The 24273-nt window shown below is 46.7% G+C and overlaps 1 pseudogene; it reads right to left on the bottom strand.

Moving 5' to 3' along the window:
• Positions 1-739: 739 nt before the first annotated feature.
• LOC137504621 (olfactory receptor 2D3-like) lies at positions 740-1653 on the bottom strand (annotated as a pseudogene).
• Positions 1654-24273: the final 22620 nt, after the last annotated feature.

The raw sequence follows: 24273 nt of genomic DNA, 5'->3' as shown, positions 1-24273 counted from the left end.
TGCATTTTATCTCTTTCGTGCTCTCAGAAGCCATTTTCTGCTAGGAAAGTGTTTTATAGTTGGAATTTCTTATCAGTGCGGGTCACACTGTAGTCTGACCCAGTCCTGACTCAGACAGGAACTTACATACCTGTTGTTAACTCTTTCTGGCAGAGAAAAAAAAAAAAAGGAACACAGCATAGTTATTTGTGTGCTTGGCACTGTACATGTACATGTACTGTATACGTCTATCTAATTAAGTCACATATCACCTCGGGTATCCTTTAACTCAAAAAAACCCACTGTTTTTTGGTAATTTTTGCAAAATAAAAAAGGAAAGCAACTTCTACGTTAATTTATAAAGATTATCTCCTTCTCAGCAACCCCCAGCTGTCTTAGCATTTCTCCCCTTTCTAGATAGTCTTGAAGTCACCCCTCCCTACTAGTGGCAGACAACCATGATGGGCTATAAGTAAGCTGGGAGGCGTGTCTTCAGCTGACAGGCCAATCAGTGTCCCTTCTGCATACATGTGACTAAGGGAGGAGTATTTCAGAATGACATTGTTGTGAGCATGCAGCTGTCGCTCACTGAGGATCTAATCTCAAAATTTAGAGCAATAGGTTTGCTACTTTGCAAACTGCAATTTTTTTAGCCCAGTTTTACTCGTTTCTAGATATATCAGGAAGCACCAGACACAATTTAGTGTTATCACTGTGTGGTATTTTTCTGTTTTTATAACCAGTATCTTTAATGGACAGATCAGAACCTGAATTGTTTCATGGCTCTGTGAACATCTTTATTTCTCAAGCTATAGATCACAGGATTTAGCATCGGCGTGATCACCGTGTAAAACACTGACACCATTTTGTCTGTGTCCTCCGTGACCGAGTGCTCTGGCCTCACGTACATAAACATGGCTGTCCCGTAGAAAAAGGTCACCACAAGTAGGTGTGAAACACACGTGGAGAAAGCTTTGCCTTTTCCAGAGTGTATTTTTACGATAGCAACAATGATTCTGAAGTACGAGATGAGGATTAGGGAAAGTGGAATGAAGAGCAAGATGGCGGTTCCCACCAGTTTTATGATGTTGTTTGAGGAGATGTCACTGCAAGAAAGCTGCAGTAGCAAAGGGGCCTCACAAAAGAAATGGTTGATGACGTTGGGGCCACAGAATTTTAGGCGAAATGTGAAATACACGTCAATAATCGATATGATACAACCAGTGAACCATGACAAGCTGATCATCCGCCAACAAAGGGCTGTGTTCATAATCTTGTTGTAATGCAGAGGGTTGCAGATAGCGACATAACGATCGTAAGCCATCCAAGCCAGAAGGATGCATTCAGTTTCCCCCATAAGGAGATAAAAGAAGACCTGAATGGCGCAGCCTGTGATTGAAATACTTTTTTTTTTGACAAGAAATCGGCCAACATCTTGGGCACAATGATCGAGGTGTAGCAGATGTCCAGGAAGGAGAGATTGGCCAGGAAGAGGTACATGGGGGTGTGCAAACCCCTGTCTGTCCCAACGGCCACTATGAGGAGAAGATTCCCAGCCAGTGTGGTCATGTAGGCTACCAGGAAAATATGAAACAGCAAAATTTGCACTAAAGGATCTCCAGAGAGTCCAAGAAGGGTAAATTCAGTAGTAGTGCTTTGATTTCCAGTATACATTATAATCTAAACATTTTATCAAGACTTATTTTTGTTTAATGTAGTATCTTTAAAGCGGAATGAAACCCAGCATTTCTTTTTTGCTCTAAACAATTATTTACAGCATGTTATATACAACCAGCATTTTTTTTTTTTACTAGAACTGCATTCAAAGGGTTACACACAGGACTTGAAAGTTCAGTGCAGAGAAATCTGGATGCATCCGAAAGTGGAGATAATGTTATCTTGTGTTTACTTAATTGTATCAAGTGAGGAATGTGACACACCTCTGACTGTGCAGAAGCTCCTGGACACAGACAGAAACTCAAAGCATTTCTGCCTTTAATACATAATGAATAAAACCAGTTATGAATAAAATGCAAAGTCAGCTATCAAAGAAAAAAAAAACTGTACTTTTGGGAACTTGTAATTTCTAAATGAATAATAATAATACTTATGCACAAATTCAAATATGATAACCGTATGGCATATAAAAAGTAGGAAAACATGTTTTTATTGAATATTATGTCAGGATTTTATACCACTTTAACACTGACAATGAGTAGACATGATAGAACATTGATCTTCTGCTTTTGAATATTGTAATAATGTGACAGTGATATTGACATATTTAAAGTAAAATGATGAGATAATCATGTGTATGTACAGTGCAAAAACATTAATAACCAGGCTGTTTATGTTTTTTATTTTGCTGCCTGAAAGAGTTTATTTTCAGGTATGGAAGTGACTGCTTCTGTCTTGTTGGTATCTTGCTGGGAATATAGTGAACATCACTGATAAGCAAAGTGCAACCATAATAGTTTTCCTGGCAGAATACAACTTCTGATGGCAGGGGAAAGATAGAAAAAGGTGAATAGTTCATGTATTTTAAATCTTAACTTAATAGATTACCATTGGACGGGGACAATAAAGCATTAAATCTTATTTGTAAATGTTTAAATATAAAATAAAATCATCAGATATCTGAAAAAGTCATTTTAGGCATAGGAGGATAAATACAATTGTTTATCTCATCGGTTTATTTTCATCTTTGGTGTACTTATAGTTGACCCGAACTCGTGCACAGGACATAAGGAAAGCAGAGAAATTCACCCTGTGTGTATTCAGAGAGTTTAGGCTGTCTAATTCCCCCTCATGTGTGTCTAATCTCAAATTGTAATTTGATCCTCCCCTGTGCTACATGACTGCCTATAGGTGGCCATACACTGGTCGATTTGCCATCAGATCGACCAACAGATAGATCCCTCTCTGATCGAATTTGATCAGAGAGGGATCGTATGGCTGCCTTTACTGCAAACAGATTGTGAATCGTTTTCAGCATGAAATCGATTCACCACCTGTGAAGCTGCCACTGCTCTACCTGATCCGGACGGTGTGAGTCCCCCGGTCTCCGCTGTCTTCTTCTCCGCTCTGAACTCCAGCTTCACTGTACTTTCTGTCTGGGGAAGTTTAAACAGTAGAGGGCGCTCTACTGTTTAAACTTCCTGCCGGGACAGGAAGAAGTGAAGCCTGCCGGACTAGGAGCCCAGGGCGGAGAAGGAGCAGCGGTCAAAGCGGGGACACGCGACGGCTGGATCAGGTAATGTATTAACGCTAGCGTTGGTCATCGGGCATTCGAACGCCGCTATCGACGCACTCCTGACCCGCCGGCAATTGAGCGAAATCTTCTGCACGGACAGGAACAACGGGAATCGACGGGAACGATTGATTTCGGACGGAAATCGATCGTTCAGTCAGCATTTGTACAACGGATTTCACAGCCGATTCGATCACAGTGATCGAATCGGCTGTATATCGGTGGGAAAATCGGCAAGTGTATGGGCCTCTTAAGGCAAATAACCAGATAAGCCCATGTGAAAGCACAGGCTGTAAACAATATGTTTGCTTCCATGAATCAGGAAGTAGAAACTGTGCAGATTTATTTTAGGATTTTTATCAGCTGTAACAAATATATATATATTTTTGCTTAAAGGTTATTATGCGGTTGTGTATCTTTTAGAGCAGAGAGGAGGTCTGAGTTCAAATCCCCCCCAAAAAAGAAAGACTGTGGTCAAACAAAACGTTTTTTGATAAACTCTATTGTGTAAAGGTTGTTTAAAAATATTTAAAGAGTCACTGTCAGGCTGCAAAAGCTAATTTAAACCTCTATTCTCCTGTGTTAAACAGTTTAGAAGGAAGCCAAAAAGGCAATACTGAAGTTAAAAATCTCTCTTACTTTGATGTTTGCTGAACAGCAAGGCTCGTTATTCCTAAGCTCCTAAGGAAGCCGGCAGAACGCATAACGGATACTGCAAAGCATTCTGGGGCTGCTTCTTCTCCCCACTGCACTACCTTGGGTCCTCCCCTTCATTTCCCTATTCCGCCCTAAGGCTGCTTACAGTGAGAAGTTGCAGGCTCATGTTACAGCAGCTTGTAACCTAGTGCAGCCAAGCTCCCAGCACTGAAAAATCAACCTGCTTTTCACAGGGCAGGTTTCATTAGAGTATACTGCAGGAGTCCACTATTGTTCCTAGCCACATGGCTAATTAATATTCACTGCACAGTAGTGTTCTCCGGATAGGGCCGGCCCGCTCATGAGGCGGGGTGAAACATTTGCCTCAGGCGGCAAATCTGGGGGGGGGCGGCACCCGCCGCCTGATGCTGGGGGCCGCCCGCCGAGCTGGAGGGGTAACTGGCAGAAAGGGGGTATTGGGCAGAAGTGGGGAGGGGGGTCGGAAACGGGCGGGGGAATCACTCACCTCTTCCGCGTTCCATCGTGTGCTCCACTGACGTGGACGGCGTTGCAGGAAGTGACGTCAGTGGAGCGCACGATGGACCGTGGAAGAGGTGAGTGATTCCCCCGCCCGTTGCCTCTTAATCAAATGCAAGCTGCTACTTAACGCTGGAGGAGGAGCGCAGATTGGGGGACCCAGGCGAAGGAGGGGGGGGGGTCCGACCCCCCCCTCCCCACCGCTAGGCCCAATTCCCCCTTTCTGCCCGTTACCCCTCCAGCTCGGCAAACCCCCCCCCCCCCCACGGCTGGAGGGGCCGGCGATTTTTTCTAATTTTGCCTCAGGCGGCAAAAAGTCTAGGGTCGGCCCTGTCTCCGGATAATGAACCATTTTTTGTGAGTCGAATCATCAGGAAGCAAGGTGAGGGAGGATATTACATCACAATTGGCTTCATACAAGACAGGCAAACATGGAACCTGCCATGAGCTGTCAGGAGCATCATTCTCTGCAAATACTATATACAAATTCTGTGAAATCCAAACGTGGACAGTGAAATGCATATGTAATGTAAGTACAGCCAATCTTTAGCTACTGATATATGTGTTTTTTTTCTCTGAGACCTTATACCTAACAGCTCCTCTTTAATAAAACTTTACCAATGCCTCGTGCCAAAACTCTCATTATGAATGACTTGTACTATTCAATAGGATGGCGCATAAAAGCTCTTAAAATTATGATAAATCACATGGCATTCACTAAGTTGTGTATCTCATGCAAGCCTTAACTTTATGATTGGGTCCTTATGATTGAGTCCTTAAAAGGGCAGTATGGCGAAAAATTGTAAAATGTAAAATATGCGTAAACATAGACAAATAAGAAGTACGTTTTTTTCCAGAGTAAAATGAGCCATAAATTACTTTTCTCCTATGTTGCTGTCACTTACAGTAGGTAATTGAAATCTGACAGAACCGACAGGTTTTGGACTAGTCCATCTCTTCACGGGGGATTCTCAGCAAGGCTTTTATTCTTTATAAAGATATTCCCTAAAAAGGATTTAAACAATGATACTGGCCAGCCTCCCTGCTCGCTACACAGTTTGTTGGCAGTCGGACAGAGCAACTGCCATTCACTAAGTGCTTTTGAAAATAAACAAATCCCTGAGACTCCCCCATGAAGAGATGGACTAGTCCAAAACCTGTCGTTTCTGTCAGATTTCTACTACCTACTGTAAGTGACAGCAACATAGGAGAAAAGTAATTTATGGCTCATTTTACTCTGGAAAAAATATACTTCTTATTTGTTTATGTGTGCACATATTTTATATTTTACACATTTTCACTAAAGTGCCCCTTTAACTTTAGCATACAATGATGTGAAAAGTCAATTCACAGAGATGACTATGAATGTTAAAGGGAACCTGTACTGAGTAAAATTATTTAAAATAAACACATAAGGTAACTTCAAATGAACATTACATAGTTACCTTGCCATCAGTTCCTTTCAGAAGTGCACCATTTGCTTCTGACAATGATCCCTTCCAGTTCTGACAACATGTTGTCAGAACTGAAATATATCAGTTGCTGACAGTTATTTATCAGTTGCTGTCAGTTATAGCTGAGAGGACAACCGATGTGGCCGGTAATTTCTATGTTTCCCTATGGCTCAAGTGGGCGATGTTACACTTTAACAGTGTGCTGACCAGGAAGCTGTTATGGGGTAATGGCCATTTTTAAAATGGAGGACGGAGAATTCCCTTGATCACCGTGGACAAACAGGACGCGGGAAAGGAGAAAGAGGTTGAGGAGTAAACTACACGGGGGGTAAGTATGACTTGTGTATGTTTATTTTGACTTTTCATTTTCAGTTCAGGTTTTCTTTAATAACTCTTAAAGAGAACCAGAGATGTTGGGAAAAAGATTTTATACATACCTGGGGCTTCCTCCAGCCCCATAAGCCTGGATTGCTCCCACGCCGCTGTCCTCCTCTGCCTCTATCCACCGGTACCGGGTCCCGTACTTTCGGCCAGTCGACGCAAGTGCAATGCATCACTGCCGGCAGACGCGGGCAATTTTCCGCATGCACAGGGGCTCCCTCCATAGTCCTTCCGCATGCGCCTCCATACTACGCAGGTGCATGCGTAAGGATATGGAGGGAGCCCCTGTGCATGCGGAAAATTGGCCGCGTCCGCCGGAAGTGACGGGACCCGGTAGCGGCGATAGAGGCAGCGGAGGACAGCGGCGTGGGAGCGATCCAGGCTTATGGGGCTGGGGGAAGCCCCAGGTATGTATAAAAGCTTTTTCATTTTTTTCATTAGCTTCGTCTCTGGTTCCCTTTAAGTGTGTAAGAATTTATCAGCTGTCCTTAAGAATGGTGTTATTACAGTGATCCAGTCAAATCCTAAAAAGGGACACAAGGGGCATGAAGTTCAGGGGTCTTATATGCAAATGCTGGAGAGGTGAGGGTGTTTTAAATAGTGCTATATAACATAAGTTGCAGTGTATGCTGTAGCTAACAACTGTTATGTTAAAGTCGCCCATAGATCTTATAATAATGAAGTGACAGCAGCAGGCAGCCCCCCTCCCACCACACCACCACCTAAACCCACACACACCTCTGTAGCCCTGAGCTCACCTACATCCTTTGGATCCTTTGGCTGTGTGCAGTAACAAGTATAGCCAATGTTGCAACTTCTTTCCCAATCACAAAAGGGGAGGAGACTAGGAGATGTACCGCAACACTGAGAGTAATCTACTAGCACGGCTGATGCTTCTTATAGGAGCATGCGTACAAGGAGGCAGACCGGGCATCAGTCCCTTTAAGTTTCTTTAATGCAGCATCTTTGCCAAAAAACATTGCACTGATACATTCACATAAAGTCACAAATGGATGGATCAAACCTGCGTTGATGAGAGTGTTCGGGGAGTGCAGGGTGCGGCTGACCAGGGGTAGATGGATGGCACTACAGCCGTTTCGCGCCCAGCTGGCACTTGCTCTCATGCTTGAGTCCTTGGACTGCAATGTTTTTTGGCAAAGATGCTGCATTAAAGAAATTTAAAGGGACTGATGCCCGGTCTGCCTCCTTGTACGCATACTGTTAGACTGTTGTTCACAGAAATCGATACCGGTGCACGTCCGGAGTTTCAGCCACATGCCATTTGTTTGAGTGTTGGGAAAAGGGGAAGTATTTATTGAATAACAAGCAAGTGCAGAGCCTGCCCCCCACGTACACGGACTGGGTTTGAGTGCCAAGTGTTTTTTATCGTTCTACATTGTACCTTCTTATAGGAGTGTTTACCTGCCTCACCAAGTGTTGGCAGTACATGTGTAAAGGTAGCGACAGGGGTGAGAAAAAAAGGTGAGAAATTAACACATTCATTGTGAAAAACAAAACATTTTAAGAGAGTCACATTCTATAGTTTATTAACATTTAAAATGGTGATAAATCGCGGAAAAGCCGCCGCGTGCACTGACGGCAAGGCGGCTGATTCCGCGTCCAGCACGGCGGTTTGTCCGCAGCAGCAAGCGGCTGGTGTGGCTGTGTCTGTTAGTTCACACAGATTGAGGAATACGTGCGCGCGGAGAGGCAGAACCTTTATGGCAAAAGTAGAGGGATCAGCTGACCAGGATGGTCAGCTGACCTCGAAGACAAGTGGCTATTGGTTGATTTCTGATGGGCGGCGCCGGAGAGCGCTGCTCTATATATAGCCACTGCTGGCCAGTCTCAGGTTGTCTGCCGTTGCGAACACTACGTGGAAGCACTCAGACCTTAGTCAGATCCTACAGTGTGTTTGAACCAGGTGGACCTGGGAATTCACACTGAGCCAGAAAACTGTGTTATCATTCTGTTATACTTCAGACTAGTTCCAGAGTGTAGAGACCACGGACCTCACACCCAAGATTAGGGAACTTGTGTTATCATTCTGTTATGGCCCATACTTACGGGCAGCATTTGTGGCCTGTCGCCAGCACACGTGAGTGTGTGGGCGACAGACCGGCGACAGCTCCTCGCCAGGTCCCTCCGCGTACACACGCGGAAGAGGGACCAGCGGCGCGACGGAAGCTGTCGCCGACGTTCCTCCCCCCCCCGCCGGAAGCTCCGTAGACTTCAATGGAGGTTGCTGTCGCTAGTCCGCGTACTCACGCGGACTAGCGACAGTTGCGGCGGAGTTGCGGCGGCGACTGTCGCCAGGTGATTGACCGCGCCAATCGCCTGGCGACATCAGTGACAGGCGACGGTTCGGGGTGCGCGCCCGTGCAACGGCGCATACTCACGGGCGACCTGTCGCCGCAACACGCGCGCGCCGTGTGTTGCGGCGACAATTGTAGCCCGTGAGTATGGGCCATTATACTTCAGACTAGTTCCAGGGTGTAGAGACCACGGACCTCACACCCAAGATTAGGGAACTGTGTTATCATTCTGGTATACTTCAGACTAGTTCCAGGGTGTCGAGACCACGGACCTCACACCCAAGTCTAGGGATACTCCGTACCATCATATTATATTCCAGACTAGTTCCCGGCTGTAGAGACCACGGACCTCACACCCAAGACTAGGCATTGTTTGAATCTGTTATGACCTTTTGCATTCCTGACTATCCCTCTGCTTTCTGATTCGGTACCTATGTATATCTGATCACCTGTTGCCAAACTCTGCCTGTCCTGGATACCGAATCAGTCTTCTGTCTTTGTATCTTATTTGTCTGTGTGTTGCCGACCTGGCTTGCCCGACCTCGAGAGCTATCCTCTCTCTTTAAGAGGTAGTCTCCAGACCTGCTAGTGACATCCACCTTCAGGTGTCACTCACTTGCAGGTCCCTCCTACCTTCACTCTGGGACTCTGCCCACTGGGGGGGTCTCAGGCTGCTGGAAGGTTGCTGTGCTTTCCTTAAAGCAAAGCTTGGTGTAATTGCCTTCTTAAAACAGAAGGAAATTTGCAATAATTCAGTTATAAATGAACATTTGTGGTTACCCACAATGCACACCTACTAAATATGCAAATTATCCCTTTCCGCCCTTGTTAAGCCAAGCAAGCATCCAGAACCGCTGGTTTATAGCAAGCCTATAGCTTTAAGTTTTACACAGCCATATCAAACCTTAAAGCAGTATCGCCCATACTGCCAGAGACCACCTGCCCCTCAGGTGGTCCTACTCAAAGTCATTACTGTTGCACCAAACACTCACATTATAAAGGTGTCCAGAGGTTAGTTATACTTGGATTATCGGTGATTCTGCAGATCATCAATAATCAGGTCTAATCTGTATTCTTGGTGATACTGCAGATCACCAATAATCAGATTCTCTCTGTGTGCTGACACCGATCATTACAGAACGGCAGACCAAAACCAAATGGACGCACTCAACAGCAGTCTTGATGCACTCACCACTTCGGTGGAGAATTACACCCGAGTGCTGGACAGTCACCAGACCCAGATCAACGCTTTGTCTGGGACGGTACAAGTCTTTCAGACGGCTGTGAACTCAGTGTGATCTCCTCCTAGCACAGACATACGTATGCCTGTACCCGAAAGGTTTTCTGGTCACAGATCTGACTTCCAGAATTTTAGAAATAGAGTGTTGTCATACTTTGAGTTAAGGCCTAATGTTTCAGGAACCGAGGCACAAAGAGTTACATTCATTAAAACTCTGTTGTCAGGGGATTCCCAGACCTGGGCGTATAGTCTGCAGACAGGGCATCAGGCTCTATCCTCAGTGGAGGATTTTTTTAAAGCTATGGCTATAATTTATGATGATCCGGACATTGCCTCTACCGCTGAGCGGAAGCTCAAGACACTACGGCAGGGCAAGGGTCCGGTGGAGAATTATGCAGCGGAGTTCAGGAAATGGTCAGTTTCAGCTAGATGGGACTCATTCGCACTTCTAGACTGTTTTTTTGTCAGGGTTGTCAGATGCGGTCTCTGATCTAATGTTGGGTCATCCTGAGCCGAAGTCTATTGATGAGGCCATTTCGTTAGCAGTCAGAATTGATCGTCGCCTACGTTATCAAAGACAGACTCGGAGTAGGAACAATGTGAAATATGTCTCCTACACCGCGCCTCCATCTGTTTCATCACCACCCGTTTCACCTCCACCAGAACCAATGCAGATTGGTCGGTCAAGATTGTCCCGGATGGAGCGGAGACGCAGAGAAACAGAGCACCTCTGTCTGTACCGTGCAGAGGAGGGTCATAGAGTACAGAATTGTCCCAAGAAGTCGGGAAACGCTGCCGCCTAGGTGTAGTCGGAGGTAATACCCTAGGCGCGCAGTCGTTACCTCTAGATGATAAACGTTTGTTTCTCCCTTGTACTATATCTTGGAAGGGTAAGACAGAGACCACTGAGGCCTTCGTTGACTCTGGCTCAGCAGCCAATTTTATGGACTACGAATTTGCTAAGAAATTGGGGATCCCTATTTTTCCGTTGCAGCAACGGATTCTGGTCACGGCAGTGGATGATTCTCCTCTGCAGAGTAGACACCATCTGTCTCAGACCCCAGAGTTAAGGGTTACAGTGGGGGTGTTACATAAAGAGAATTTACAGTTTCTGGTCTTGCGGATGACAACCTCCACGATCATTCATGGTATGCGATGGTTACAACTTCACTCTCCTCAGATCAATTGGGCTTCAGGTCAGCTAACGAGCTGGTCTACCCATTGTTATCATCATTGTCTAGCGAAGGTAACATTAGGTAAAACCAAGATACACATGGAGGGATTGCCAGACCAGTACTCAGAATTTGCGGACGTGTTTTGTCCCGAGTCAGCAGATAAACTTCCTCCACACCGTCCTTTCGATTGTCCCATTGATCTCAGGTCTGGTTGTATGCCCCCTAGAGGTCATCTCTATAATTTATCTGGGCCAGAGAAATTAGCTATGCAAGAATACATCTGAGAAAATTTAGCTAAAGGCTTTATTCGCCCCTCTCGGTCACCAGCAGGGGCAGGATTATTTTTTGTGAAAAAGAAGGATGGAGGCCTCCGTCCATGTATTGATTATCGGGGCTTAAATGAAATTACAGTAAAAAATTGTTATCCTCTGCCCTTAATAGACGATTTATTTACCCAGGTCACCAATGCTAAGATTTTCTCGAAGCTAGATTTAAGGGGTGCATACAACCTTGTGCATATCAGGGACGGTGATGAATGGAAGACGGCCTTTAACACACCCGACGGGCATTACGAGTACCTAGTGATGCCCTTCGGGTTATGTAACGCCCCGGCCGTCTTCCAAGAGCTAATTAACGAGGTCTTCAGAAAGGTATTGGGCAAATTCGTCTTAGTGTACTTAGACGACATACTAATTTTCTCATCCAACCTCTCAGGACACAGGAAACATGTTGGGTTTGTGTTACGGAAGTTAAGACAAAATATGCAAAGTTGGAGAAGTGCATTTTTGGAGTGACCTCTGTCGCATTTCTGGGGTACATAATCTCGACCTCTGGCCTCTCTATGGACCCTGGAAAGGTTTCAGCTGTCTTGGAGTGGCCTCAACCTGTAGGACTGAAAGCTCTCCAGAGATTCCTAGGGTTTGCCAACTACTACAGGAGGTTAATAAAGGGGTACTCTACGGTAATTTCCCCTCTCACCAGTCTCACCAAGAATGGGGCAGATACTCACCACTGGTCCCCAGAGGCCCATGCTGCTTTCTCCACTCTGAAGAAATTGTTCTGTTCTGCACCCATACTGAGACATGTTGACGTCACCTTTCCCTTTATTGTGGAGGTAGATGCCTCGGAGGTAGGGGTAGGGGCTGTGCTGTCTCAGCGTTCTGGGTTGCAGGGAAAACTGCATCCTTGTGCCTATTTCTCCCGTAGGTTTTCACCCGCAGAGAAAAACTACGATATAGGCAATAGGGAACTTCTAGCCATCAAATTGGCCTTTGAGGAATGGCGACATTGGCTAGAAGGGGCAGAACATACCATTACTGTTTACACTGACCACAAGAATTTGGAGTACATTGAGGGCGCTAAGAGACTTAGCCCCCGACAGGCCCGGTGGTCGTTATTTTTCTCAAGATTTGTAATCACGTATACCCCTGGTAGTAAGAACATCAAGGCTGATGCCTTATCCAGGTGTTTTGAGTCCGAAACAGCACAGCCCTCAGACCCAGAGACCATTGTCCCTCAGAAAGTGGTCCTGGCAGCCACTGAGACCTGGAAGGACTGGGCTGTCACTTTAAGTCCATTCCAACAAGATGTTCCAGAGGAGAAGCCTGAGGGGGTTATGTTTGTACCATTGCCTTTTCGCCTACAACTGTTGCAGCTGTTCCATTCCCACAGGAGTGCTGGGCATCCTGGGGCCACCAGAACTCAGGATCTCATTGCTAGATGTGCTTGGTGGCCGTCACTAGCAACAGACTGTAAGGAGTATGTAAGAGAGTGTGCAGTGTGTGCTAGGAGTAAACCCTCCCGTCAGGCACCTGTTGGAACATTGCAGTCCTTACCAGTCCCGAGTGAACCGTGGACTCATTTGTCCATGGATTTTGTGGGTGAACTCCCTAGGTCTGAGGGCATGACGTTCATTTGGGTGGTAGTCGATCGATTCAGTAAGATGGCTCATTTTGTTCCCCTGAAAGGACTCCCCTCGGCCCAGGAATTGGCTGATCTCTTCATCTAGCATATTTTCCGGCTACATGGCATTCCGGAAAATATAGTGTTAGATCGGGGAGTCCAATTTGTGTCCAAGTTTTGGAGGGCATTCTGCCATCAGTTAGACATGGAGCTTTCTTTTTCATCAGGCTACCACCCACAGACCAATGGCCAGACCGAAAGAATCAATCAGTCCCTGGAACAGTTTTTGAGATGTTATGTTGCAGATGCACAAACCGACTGGGTCAAATTTTTGCCGTTTGCAGAATTTGCGCACAACAACCTGAAAAGTTCCTCTTCAGGATTTTCCCCATTTCAGGTAGTGACAGGAAGATCACTGAAGTTCACCCCATTGCCTGTGGCTTCCACTCCGTTTCCAGCCCTGGATGATTGGCAGAAATCCTTGAAACAAACCTGGGGAATAGTCAAAAGGAATTTGGGGAGGGCTTTTCAGAGTCAGAAGAAACAGGCTGACAAAAGACGTTCCATAGAATGGGAATTCTCTCCAGGGGACTTGGTCTGGGTGTCTACGCGACATTTGGCTTTGAAGCAGCTGTCACCTAAACTAGGGCCTAGATTTGTGAGTCCTTTTCCAGTGACCAGAAAGATCAATGATGTCACTTATCTCGTTGATCTCCCTACCAGCATGCATGGTGTGAGATCATTCCATGTGTCCTTGCTCAAGCTGGCAGTGCATGTGGATTCCGCTCCCCCCCCCCCCCCCCGTGTTGATTGATGACCAACCTGAGTATGAGGTTAAAAAGATTCTGGATTCACGGCTTGTGCAGAACTCAGTTCAGTATCTGGTACACTGGAAGGGATATGGCATTGAGGATAGAACCTGGGTGCCAGACTGTCGTATGCACGGAGAGGAATTAAAGAAAGAATTCCATGACCTGCATCCTGGAAAGCCTGGTGGGAAGTGTCCGGAGTCCACTCCTCAGGGGGGGTACTGTGAGAAATCGCGGAAAAGCCGCCGCGTGCACTGACGGCAAGGCGGCTGATTCCGGGTCCAGCGCGGCGGTTTGTCCGCAGCAGCAAGCGGCTGGTGTGGCTGGGTCTGTTAGTTCACACAGATTGAGGAATACGCGCGCGTGTGCGGAGAGGCAGAACCTTTATGGAAAACATAGAGGGATCAGCTGACCAGGATGGTCAGCTGACCTCGAAGACAAGTGGCTATTGGTTGATTTCTGATGGGCGGCGCCGGAGAGCGCTGCTCTACATATAGCCACTGCTGGCCAGTCTCAGGTTGTCTGCCGTTGCGAACACTACGTGGAAGCACTCAGACCTTAGTCAGATCCTACAGTGTGTTTGAACCAGGTGGACCTGGGAATTCACACTGAGCCAGAAAACTGTGTTATCATTCTGTTATACTTCAGACTAGTTCCAGGGTGTAGAGACCACGGACCTCACACCCAAGATTAGGGAACTGTGTTATCAGTCTGTTATACTTCAGACTAGTTCCAGGGTGTAGAGATGACGGACCTCACACCCAAGATTAGGGAACTGTGTTATCATTCTGTTATACTTCAGACTAGTTCCAGGGTGTAGAGACCACGGACCTCACACCCAAGATTAGGGAACTGTGTTATCATTCTGTTATACTTCAGACTAGTTCCAGGGTGTAGAGACCACGGACCTCACACCCAAGATTAGGGAACTGCGTTATCATTCTGGTATACTTCAGACTAGTTCCAGGGTGTCGAGACCACGGACCTCACACCCAAGTCTAGGGATACTCCGTACCATCATATTATATTCCAGACTAGTCCCCGGGTGTACAGACCACGGACCTCACACCCAAGACTAGGCATTGTTTGAATCTGCTATGACCTTTTGCATTCCTGACTATCCCTCTGCTTTCTGATTCGGTACCTACGTATATCTGATTACCTGTTGCCAAACTCTGCCTGTCCTGGATACCGAATCAGTCTTCTGTCTTTGTACCTTATCTGTCTGTGTGTTGCCGACCTGGCTTGCCCGACCTCGAGAGCTATCCTCTCTCTTTAAGAGATAGTCTCCAGACCTGCTAGTGACATCCACCTTCAGGTGTCACTCACTTGCAGGTCCCTCCTATCTTCACTCTGGGACTCCGCCCACTGGGGGGTCTCAGGCTGCTGGAAGGTTGCTGTGCTTTCCTTAAAGCAGTATCGCCCATACTGCCAGACACCACCTGCCCCTCAGGTGGTCCTACTCAAAGTCATTACTGTTGCACCAAACACTCACATTATAAAGGTGTCCAGAGGTTAGTTATACTTGGATTATTGGTGATTCTGTAGATCATCAATAATCAGGTATAATCTGTATTCTTGGTGATACTGCAGATCACCAATAATCAGATTCTCTCTGTGTGCTGACACCGATCGTTACAAAAATACTCAACATTTTGAAATAACTTTTCCGTAGGTAGAGGTTAGTGAACTGATTCCCATGTTTTGCGTTCAGCACAGGGCTTCTAGAATGTTTGTTGTGGACACTCCCCCTTCAGCTTCCGCTCAGTGATAGGGTGGAAGATCTGCCAAGAGAAAAAGGTAAGAAAAGGGTTCATACAATTGCGTAGCAATAGGCGATACAGAGGTTATGTTACTGGCCCCAGTCCAGGGGCTCATCTTGGCGAACACTGCTATTCCAGTACAGGAGACTTGGGAGCAGCAGTGAGTAACTTCAGCGCTGTCAGAGAACGGAGCTGAAGTTACCTCTAAAACACTATAATTCAGCCTCCAGCAATTGCTGGAAGCCGAATTATTTAATTCCCCACCATCCATTGCGGCCTGGAGGGGGAATAGTATTTAACACCGCCGGGAACTTGTGCAGGAGGAGGATAAGCCATACTGGCTCTCTCCTGCCCCCAAGTCTCCTGCGCCGATTCCTCTCGTACGCTCCTTTCTTCAGCTGCCAAACTGGCTCTTTATTGGTGCTTTAAAGTTGAAGAGAAATCGAGAGCCCAATATGGTGTAGTATGTCAAAATTGATTGGATAAATGAAACAGTGAGATGGTAATACTCACAAACACGGGTTACCACCTAGGTAACCACTTATTAGGCAGGTGAGGAGATTAGACCTGTCCTCACTCAGGATTAAGAAGTCGCTCTCTGTAGATAGGAGAAAAAGGGTAGATCACCCCTCCACCTGGGGTGGACTCAAATATATTGGTAGGTGAACAGAGGCGCCAAAAGGATAAAAGTACATAAAAATTTTAAAAAATTGCTGGGAGGAAGTGGTGGACTCGCCTCCGTTAAAGCAAACACCAAGGACTGTAAATATATAGATATACACATTTATTGAAAATACCCCAAAGATGCAACGTGTGAGCACAGAGGTGCTCTGCTGGCTATAACTGAATTGCTGTTGTTTATCCCCTGCTTATTGCCTGAAGAAGTGGGCTGTGCCCACGAAATGCGTTGCATCTTTGGGGTATTTTCAATAAATGTGTATATCTATATATTTACAGTCCTTGGTGTCTGCTTTAACGGAGGCGAGTCCACCACTTCCTCCCAGCAATTTTTTAAAAATTTTATGTACTTTTATCCTTCTGGCGCCTCTGTTCACCTACCAATTTATTGGTGCTTTGTTTATTTGTGTTTTGAATGGTTTAATTAATGAATAAACTTTTCCACTCCCTGCTTGCACCTCTTTTATAGTATTGCAGTCTATGAAAGCAAGTTTTGTGACTCAGTGATGTATCATGTGACTATTATATACTGTATATACTGTTTCCCTGATATTCAAGCCTCGTTTCCATTCTCTCTGTGATTCCATGACTCCATGGTGAATCGCAACACATGCATAGAAACATCAAACAGTTCCTTCTATGCACTTCTGTTGGCCCTGCAATCGCGCATTGTGCTGCGTTTCCAAAATCGCAGATGGAAATGAGCCCTAAGACCTACCTTTAAAAAAAAGCCCTAGAATGTTTTTGTTTTTTTATTTTTTTTAGAATTCTTGAGGATGTTCGAAATATGAGTCCTACTTTAAAAATAAACCACAGTTACAGTTCCCTAAAAATGAAATGTAAATATGTATTCCGTCTAGACATCCGTCTTTAACCCTTTCCCTGCCAAGCATGTACTAGGTACATCAATTGGCAATTTGTCCCCCGGGAAGCAGTGGGGAGGGGGGCCGACATCATTCCTCCCTCTCTTCACATGCCCCCCCCCCCGCTTCCCTGTATGGTTGGAGCACTGGTCGGTGTGTAATTAGTCACCCAATCACTTCCTCCATGTGGTGTCCCCACCAGAAGCCATCTCCTCTCTACTTCCTGTATGACGCGTGATTACTACACATCATGCAGAGATCGGGAGAGGAGAGAGGAGGGGACACCGCATGGAGCCAGCGATGGGGTGAGATAATTACACACCGAATGCTGCACTCCAGCACTGCAGAGGGGCACAGGAGGGGGCCATGTGGAGGGAGGGAGGATGATGTTGCCCCCCCTCCCCACAGTGGCACCTATACCTGCTACCTACTTATACTGGGGGCACCTATACCTACTACCTTATTGGGCCACCTATGCCTGCTACCTATACTAGGGCACATATAGCTGGCTACCTATATTAGCTGCACCTATATCTGGCTTCCTGTACTGGCAGCACATATGCCTGGCTACCTATACTGACTGCACCTATACCTGGCTAACTGTATTGGTGGCGCCTATACCTGACTACATACACTGGCTGCACCTATACCTGGGCTTCCTGTACTGGGGGCATCTACTCCTGGCTACCTACACTGGTTGCACCTGTATCTAGCTACCTGTACTGGCGCACCTATTCCAGGTTACCTATACTGGCTGAACCTATATCTGTCTACCTGTACTGGGGACATCTATTCCAGAGTACCTATACTGGCTGCACCTATATCTGGCTACCTGTACTGGCGCACCTATTCCAGGAAAGAATAGTGGGATACAAATACAGTGGGTTGCAAAAGTATGCGGCCCCCTTGAAGTTTTCCACATTTTGTCATATTACTGCCACAAACATGAATCAATTTTATTGGAATTCCACATGAAAGACCAACACAAAGTGGTGTACATGTGAGAAGTGGAACGAAAATCATACATGATTCCAAACATTTTTTACAAATAAATAACTGCAAAGTGGTGTGTGCATAATTATTCGGCCCTCTTTGATCTGAGTGCAGTCAGTTGCCTATAGACATTGCCTGATGAGTGCTAATGACTAAATAGAGTGCACCTGTGTGTAATCTAATGTCAGTACAAATACAGCTGCTCTGTGAGGGCCTCAGAGGTTGTCTACGAGAATATTGGGAGCAACAACACCGTGAAGTCCAAAGAACACACAAGACAGGTCAGGGATCAAGTTATTGAGAAATTTAAAGCAGGCTTAGGCTACACAAAGATTTCCAAAGCCTTGGACATCCCACGGAGCACTGTTCAAGCGATCATTCAGAAATGGAAGGAGTATAGCACAACTGTAAACCTACCAAGACAAGGCCGTCCACCTAAACTCACAGGCCGAACAAATAGAGCGCTGATCAGAAATGCAGTCAAGAGGCCCATGGTGACTCTGGACGAGCTGCAGAGATCTACAGCTCAGGTGGGAGACTCTGTCCATAGGACAAATATTAGTCATGCACTACAAAGTTGGCCTTTATGGAAGAGTGGCAAGAAGAAAGGCATTGTTAACAGAAAGCATAAGAAGTCCCGTTTGCAGTTTGCCACAAGCCATGTGGGGGACACAGCAAACATGTGGAAGAAGGTGCTCTGGTCAGATGAGACCAAAATGGAACGTTTTGGCCAAAATGCAAAACGCTATGTGTGGCTTAAAATTAACACTGCGCATCACTCTGAACACACCATCCCTACTGTCAAATGTGGTGGCAGCATTATGCTTGGGGGTGCATCTCTTTAGCAGAGACAGGGAAGCTGGTCAGAGTTGCTGGGAAGATGGATGGAGCCGAATACAGGGCAATCCTGGAAGAAAACCGCTTGGAGTCTGCAAAAGACTTGAGACTGGGGCGGAGGTTCACCTTCCAGGAGGACAACGACCCTAAACATAAAGCCAGGGCAACAATGGAAAGGTTTAAAACAAAACATCTTAATACAGAGGATTTTTTGCTCCAAGTATTGGTAGGGGGAAGGGGATACCCCAGACCTTGAGGAATAGGCAGCTCTAAATTAATATAGCAGCGCCCTTCAATTAACTCGTTTGGCTCATTTTAAAACAAAACATATCCAAGTGTTAGAATGGCCCTGTCAAAGTCCAGATCGAAATCCAATCGAGAATCTGTGGCAAGATCTGAAAACTGTTGTTCACAAACGCTGTCCATCTAATCTGACTGAGCTGGAGCTGTTTTACAAAGAAGAATGGGCAAGGATTTCAGTCTCTAGATGTACAAAGCTGGTAGAGACATACCCTAAAAGACTGGCAGCTGTAATTACAGCAAAAGGTGGTTCTACAAAGTATTGACTCAGGGGGCTGAATAATTATGCACACTCCACTTTGCAGTTATTTATTTTTAAAAATGTTTGGAATCATGTATGAGTTTCGTTCCACTTCTCACGTGTACACCACTTTGTATTGGTCTGTCACATGGCATTCCAATAAAATTGATTCATGTTTGTGGCAGTAATGTGACAAAATGTGGAAAACTTCAAGGGGGCCGAATACTTTTGCAAGCCACTGTACATGTATTGTTTCAGTGTTCAAGCACAATTCATCATGGAAAAAAAACAGTATACAGTGCTGCCCATAATTATTCATACCCCTGGCAAATTTTGACTTAAAGAGTAACTGTTAGCCCCAAAAATGAAATTTAAATCTCTATTGCAATCTTTTATTTACTATTTAAGTGAGCCAAAAAGGCAATGCAGAAGTTAAAAATCAATCTATTTTTTTTACTATGTAGCCTTTTCCCCAAGCTCCGGACGCAAAGCCGCATATCAGATACTGATGAGCATGCAGAGCATGCCTATGTCTGCCCGACCCCCCTCTCCCCCCCAGGACCAGGTGCCGATATATTCTCACATCAAACAGCTGACCGCTCTGACACGGAGAGAGAGCGGGAGCACTTCCAGCGCCGCCACCGCAGAGCAGCCGCCGCCGTGCATCTCTCTCACAGGTGATTCTCTCACATGTGACTCGGCGGCGGCTGCTCTGTGGTGGCGGCGCTGGAAGTGCTCCCGCTCTCTCTTCGTGTCAGAGCGGTCAGCTGTTTGATGTGAGAATATATCAGCACCTGGTCCTGGGGGGGAGAGGGGGGTCGGGCAGACATAGGCATGCTCTGCATGCTCATCAGTATCTGATATGCGGCTTTGCGTCCGGAGCTTGGGGAAAAGGCTACATCTATATATATAATAGACTAAGTGCCTCAACCTTCAAACAAGAAGAAGAAGTACTTTGCATGAGAAAATTTATGCGTGCTCAAACACCAAGTTTAAGGCCTCTTTTCCACGGACTGTTGAGCTGTGTGCTCAGCAAGCAGTTACCAGGCAGCAGTGAGCAGATACCAGGCAGCAACAAGCAGTTACCAGGCAGCAGCAAGCAGTTACCAGGCAGCAGTGAGCAGATACCAGGCAGCAACAAGCAGTTACCAGGCAGCAGCAAGCAGTTACCAGGCAGCAGTGAGCAGATACCAGGCAGCAACAAGCAGTTACCAGGCAGCAACAAGCAGTTACCAGGCAGCAGTGAGCAGATACCAGGCAGCAGCAAGCAGTTACCAGGCAGCAGCAAGCAGTTACCAGGCAGCAGCAAGCAGCAGCGAGCAGTTACCAGGCAGCAGTGAGCAGTTACCAGGCAGCAGTGAGCAGTTGTGAGAGTTTGAGAGCCATTTCACTGCCTATTCACAGTCCATGGAAAAGAGGCCTTACCCTAGCAAGTCTGACATTGCAAATCTGGCCTAATTGGCTATTCATGAGGCAATGCTCATGCAAATGCATGCACAAACCAATACCACAAAGCAGTCACCCTGCTACATGCTACATTAGCACTATCCGGCTTAGTGCACACCAGAGTGGTTCGGCAGCGTTTTGCGATCCACTTGCGGCTGCGGATACGCTTGGGTAATGTATTTCAATGGGCTGGTGCACACCAGAGCGGGATGCGTTTTGCTGAAACGCATACTCCCGAGGTGAGGCATTTTTTGGATTGCGGAGGCGTTTTTGCCTCCAATGTAAAGTATAGGAAAAACGCAAACCGCTCTGAAAAACGGCAGGGTACTTATCCGTTAGCCGGGCGCATCCGGCAGGTGGCGCAAATTACTATTCCCCCTCCAGGCCGACATGGATAGTAGGGAAAGATGTAACTCTGGTGGAGTTTTGTCGCCACCTAGAGGATGCGCCCAGCTAACGGATAAGTACCAACGGCAGTTCAGATCGGTTTTGCAGGCGTTTTTGTTACAGAAGCTGTTCAGTAACAGCTTTACTGTAACCATATATGAAATCTACTACACCAAAACGCTTTACAAAACCGCAAAATGCTAGGTGAAATGCTACAGAAAAATAAGAAAAAGCGTTTCAAAATCTGCTAGCATTTTGCGGATCTGCTATCAGTTTTTGGTGTGCTCCAGGCCTCCAGGAGTGCCACGGGGAGGATTCCCAATGCCCCCTTTTTATACAACTGGGGGGACCGCAGGGTCCCAGGCTCTCTCACTGCCTGGAAACCACAGCAGCACCCCGGAGGGGGAGGCTGGGTGGCATGGACGACCCCCCCCCCAAGTGTGGCCAGCGCCAGGGAGAGCCGTCTGCACCCACCTCCCAATATTAAAAACAGGCACTTACCTTAACGTCCATTGCGTTCTGCTACATGCGCATTAATTTGGGGGCACCACATGAGAAAGGAGAGAAGCATGGGTCACCCCGAGCTTTAGAGCTCAGGGCTGGCTCACATACAGCACTCCAGAGGGGGGGGGAGGACAGGCGCACTCACTCCAGGGTTCACACCACCGGAGCAAGCCATCCACCACCTGCCTCCAAAGGATACAAACTGCACAAAATGCTTTCCATGAGAAAATTAATGCGCATGTAGCAGAACCCAATGGACGGTAAGGTAAGTGGCTGTTTTTAATATTAGGAGGTGGGTGCGGACGGCTCTCCCCAGCGCTGGCCACGCTTGGGGGGGGGGGGGGGGGGGGCGGCTGCGCCACCCAGCCACCCAGCCTCCCACTCCGGGGTACCGCTGTGGTTCCCAGGCAGCGAGAGAGCACTTTGCAGTATTGGTTTTTTGACCCTGCATAGTTTGGCATGCGAAAGCAAATGCATATTTGCATGAGCATTGCCTCATGAATAGCCAATTAGGCCGGATTTGCAAAGCCAGACTTGCTAGGGTTAAACTTGGTGTTTGAGCACGCATACATTTTCTCATGGAAAGCCTACTTCTTCTTGCTTCAAGGTTGAGGCACGTACTTTATTAGATAGATAGATGCGGCGTATGCTACGCGGGTTGGCTAGTGTATGTATAAAGCACTAACATCTTCTGCAGCACTTTACAGAGTACATAGTCATGTCATTGACTGTTCTCAGAGGAGCTCACAATCCAATACTACCATAGTCATAGCCTAATGTCCTACCATATTATTATGATGTATTTATATAGCACTGACCTCTTCTGCAGCACTTTATAGAGTACATAGTCATGTCACTGACTGTCCTCAGAGGAGCTCACAATCTAACCCCTACCATAGTCATAGCCTAATGTCCTATCATATTATCTATATATATAATAGAGTAAGTGCCTCAACCTTCAAGCAAGAAGAAGGGCCGGTCCAAGCAAGAAGAAGAGTAGCAGTGGCTGAATAGAGTACTGGTTAAGGGCACTGCCTTTGACATGGGAGGCCAGGGTTCAAATCCTGGCTAGGGTCAGTACCTATTCAGTAAAGTGTTCAGGCAAGACTCTGTAACACTGCAGGGTGTCCTCCTGAGTGTGTCCCAGTGGCTGCAGCTCTTGAGCGCTTTGAGTCCGACAGGAGAAAAGCACTATATAAATGTTTGGATTTTTATTATTATTAAGTAGCACCCTGCCCCCAGGGGCGGTCCTAGACTTGCCACCGAGCTGGAGGGGGTAGCGGGCAGAAAGTGGGTATTGGGCACAGCGGCAGGGAGGGGGGTCGGACCCCCCCTCCCTCACCTGGGTCCCCCATCTGCGCTCCCCCTCTAGCTTAAGTTCAGCAGCAGCTGCCGCTATTATTAAGAGGCAGTGGGCGGGGATGACTCACCTCTTCCGTGTTCCAGCATGCGTTCCACTGTCATCACTTCCTGCAATGCCGTCCACTTACAATACAGTGGGCAGCATTGCAGGAAGTGACGGCAGTGGAACGCACGCTGGAACGCGGAAGAGGTGAGTCATCCCCACCCGCTGCCTCTTAATAATAGTGGCGGCTGCTACTGTGCTTAAACTGGAGGGGAAGCGCACATGGGAACCCAGGTGAGGGGGGGGGGTCCTGCTGAGCTTAAGCTGGAGGGGAAGCGCACATGGGGACCCAGGTGAGGGGGGGGGGGGTCCTGCTGAGCTTAAGCTGGAGGGGGAGCGCACATGGGGGACCCAGGTGAAGGGGGGGGGGGTGTTTCCTGCTGAGCTTAAGCTGGAGTGGGAGTGCACATGGGGGACCCAGGTAAGGGAGGGGGGTCCTGCTGAGCTTAAGCTGGAGGGGAAGCGCACATTGGGACCCAGGTGAGGGAGGGGGGGGTCCGACCCCCCTCCACGCCGCTGTGCCCAATACCCCCTTCCTGCCCGCTATCCCTTTATGCAGCGTATGCTACGTTGCGGGTCGGCTAGTAGTAAAAAAATAGATTGATTTTCAACTTCTGCATTGCCTTTTTGGCTCACTTAAATAGTAAATAAAAGATTGCAATAGAGATTTAAATTTCATTTTTGGGGCTAACAGTTACTCTTTAAAGATACTTTTATTCATCCAACAAGTCATTTTTTGATGGGAAATGACATAGGTGTCTCCCAAAAGATAATAAGCCGATGTACAAGAGGCCTTATTGTGGGGGGGGCGGGGGGACAAAAAACATTTCTCAGCTTTTATTTACATTTCAGCAAAAAGTGTTGAGTCCGAAAATTAAAAAAAAAAAAAAGTAAAAAGTGCTGTTTTTTTTTATTGTATGCATGCTTGCGGACAGCCTGCAAGACCGCAACTTACAATATATGCTTACAATATATAGAAACACTTAAAAAAATTGTACTTATTTTGGTACAAAAAGTCACAGGGAAACTGAACACCAGGGAGGTTAAAACAATCTATTAGATAGAAAACTCAAATGAACAGAAATAAATAGAAAAATGGCATCCTGTATGGCCACTGTTATGCTGGGTTCACACGGTGCGTTCCTGCACTCGATTCCCGTCGATGCGCCGCTTGATTC

The sequence above is a fragment of the Hyperolius riggenbachi genome, chromosome 4 (assembly GCF_040937935.1).
Source record: "Hyperolius riggenbachi isolate aHypRig1 chromosome 4, aHypRig1.pri, whole genome shotgun sequence".
Classification (NCBI taxonomy): domain Eukaryota; kingdom Metazoa; phylum Chordata; class Amphibia; order Anura; family Hyperoliidae; genus Hyperolius; species Hyperolius riggenbachi.
Note: the sequence above shows the minus strand (reverse complement) of the source record. Positions and strands in the feature narration are given on the sequence as shown.